At 40.0% G+C, this 2,225-nt stretch overlaps 1 long non-coding RNA gene across 1 annotated transcript; it reads right to left on the bottom strand.

Annotated features, from left to right (window-relative positions):
* Positions 1–410: 410 nt before the first annotated feature.
* LOC120554584 lies at positions 411–1,819 on the bottom strand. Its single transcript, XR_005638522.1, has 3 exons — positions 1,719–1,819; positions 788–885; positions 411–652 (listed from the first exon to the last, which is right to left on the bottom strand). It is a non-coding gene; the product is annotated as an uncharacterized LOC120554584 (long non-coding RNA).
* Between the last annotated feature and the right edge of the window lie 406 nt (positions 1,820–2,225).

Raw genomic sequence — 2,225 nt, 5'->3', positions numbered from 1 at the left:
AAACATTGTTTCAGATAAATTGGATGGGAAAAGAAACACCTCTAAATGCTCCAATGCCTAACCTAAAATGATTAATGTGAAAAAAAGTAATTTCAAATCATTGAAACATGTGTGTGTGTGTGTGTGTGTGTGTGTGTGTGTGTTGTCCGTGTTGTTTGTGGGTGTTGTATGCGTTTGTGTGTGTTGTGTGTGGGTGTTTGTCTGTGTTGTTCTTGTGTGGGTGTTGAATGTGTCACAAATTTACAAGAAAAATTATTGTCTCAGGATGTCCCCTGAGATTAAAGTGGTAAATCCATAAACAAAACAAAATTCACAAGAAACCCCCACTCAACTGTACATTACGAGCTGATTTTTCAGTCTGTAGCTTCGGATTTAGGACACTGTGGCCTAACAAGAGCAATACCTGTTGGATGACCTGAAATGTGAGCTTCATAGTCTTGGAGTTGTTAAGATGGAGTGCATACGTGAGTCCAAACAGAATGCACATTGCTTTCGGCCGATCTTGAATGTTGTCCATCACGACTTTTCCCTCAATGATGATTTTCAACGAGGCTGGACTGAGATGCTGGGAAGATGTGAGCCCAGCACCTTCACGCTCAATGAGAAGTATCCCAATGTCAAGGTCACGAAAAAAATCATCATCATCCGATTCCTAAATAAAGAATAACATAAGAGCCCAATCATTACATTAGGTTTCTCATTTGAAAAACAACTTTAATAAATATAAGAGTGTCATGGTGAAAAATAAATAAAGGTGAAAATTATAAGAAAGCAAGTGCTTACTTACAAAGCCTGCTTTTATTTGAAGAAGTTTGTGGGGTTGTCCCGTAGGATGATAGGAAGCCCTCTGAGCACCTGTGTCCGGATCACAGTTGGTTCTGTAGTCTTTTGGGAATTAAACACAGTACTACAAGTTAGATAGCTAAAATGAAAAATAAATAATCTATAAGAAAGCTTAAAAGGTCCCATGGCATGCAAATTTCACTTTATGAGGTTTTTTTAAACATTAGTATGAGTTCCCCCAGCCTGCCTATGGTCCCCAATTGGCTTGAAATGGTGATAGGTGTAAACCAAGCCCTGGGTATCCTACTCTGCTTTTGAGAGAAAATGAAAGCTCAGATGAGCTGTTCTGGAATCTTGCTTGTTATGAGGTCATAACAAGCGAGGTTACCTCCCCTTTCTCTGCTTTGCCCGCCCATAGAATTTGGCAAACCCATGAGAGAGAGACATCATGGCTTTCAAATGGAGCAAAGTCAAGGCCACACCCCCACCCTCCACCTTGCCCCTCCCTCTCTCCTCCTCAATAGCTACAGACACAGAAATGGCACATCCTAAGGAAAGCTCATTGTGGGACTGGCTCTAGTGGCTGTAATTCTGCACCAAGGCTGAATTTCGGGAAAGAGACTTCAGATATAGTATTAGGGGACCACTAAGGTCTATATAAAAGAGACTTCAGATACAGTATTAGGGGACCACTAAGGTCTATATAAAAGAGACTTCAGATACAGTATTAGGGGACCACTGAAAAGCATCCAAAGAGCACCATGTCATGGGACCTTTAAACAAACCAAACAATGTTTGGATTGAATTATACAACTAATAGAGTAGCATTGTGATATATTTTTACAACACCTGTGAAAAACAATGCCAAGTAAATAATGTGTATGGACCTACATTGGTCCGTTGTGAAATATGTGTCAACAACTGTCCAACATTACCTCTCTTGGATCAAATAACTCGAGGAGACGAGGACTGTGCCGATCGATGCTCTCATAGAATTCCTGCTTGAGGTTCTTGCCCACAATCCTGCTGAACTCCATGAACACCTGAAAAATACAGAGAACAAATAAAAATTAACTTAGATCAACTGAACTATACAAGGCAGCTAAGCCATCTCCAAAGTAGTATATGATTTGAAATGTTTAAATAAAATAAAAAAAAACATCATGCCCCAAATTAAAAATAATGTTTTCCTTAAAGAGGACAAGAGTAAATGTGTACTGCGCAGGTGAGAAAGACTGCTTCTGTGCAGGGTGCAGAAAAATCACATGACTGACAGTGAAAGGTTACTTGGGCAGTTTCATGCAGTTGTGCACCCTGGGTTTTCTGGTGAATCTTTGCTAAGTGGACCTTAAGTGCATTAATGGAGTTGAATGTGCACACACATTGTTGGTGTAAGCAGGGAAATGGGACAGTTCTACCATAGTTTCCGTGTTTAAACCGAT

Source organism: Perca fluviatilis, chromosome 24, assembly GCF_010015445.1.
Source record: "Perca fluviatilis chromosome 24, GENO_Pfluv_1.0, whole genome shotgun sequence".
NCBI classification, from domain to species: Eukaryota; Metazoa; Chordata; class Actinopteri; order Perciformes; family Percidae; genus Perca; species Perca fluviatilis.
The sequence above is the reverse complement of the archived record's forward strand: the minus strand, read 5'-3'. Positions and strand labels throughout refer to the sequence as shown.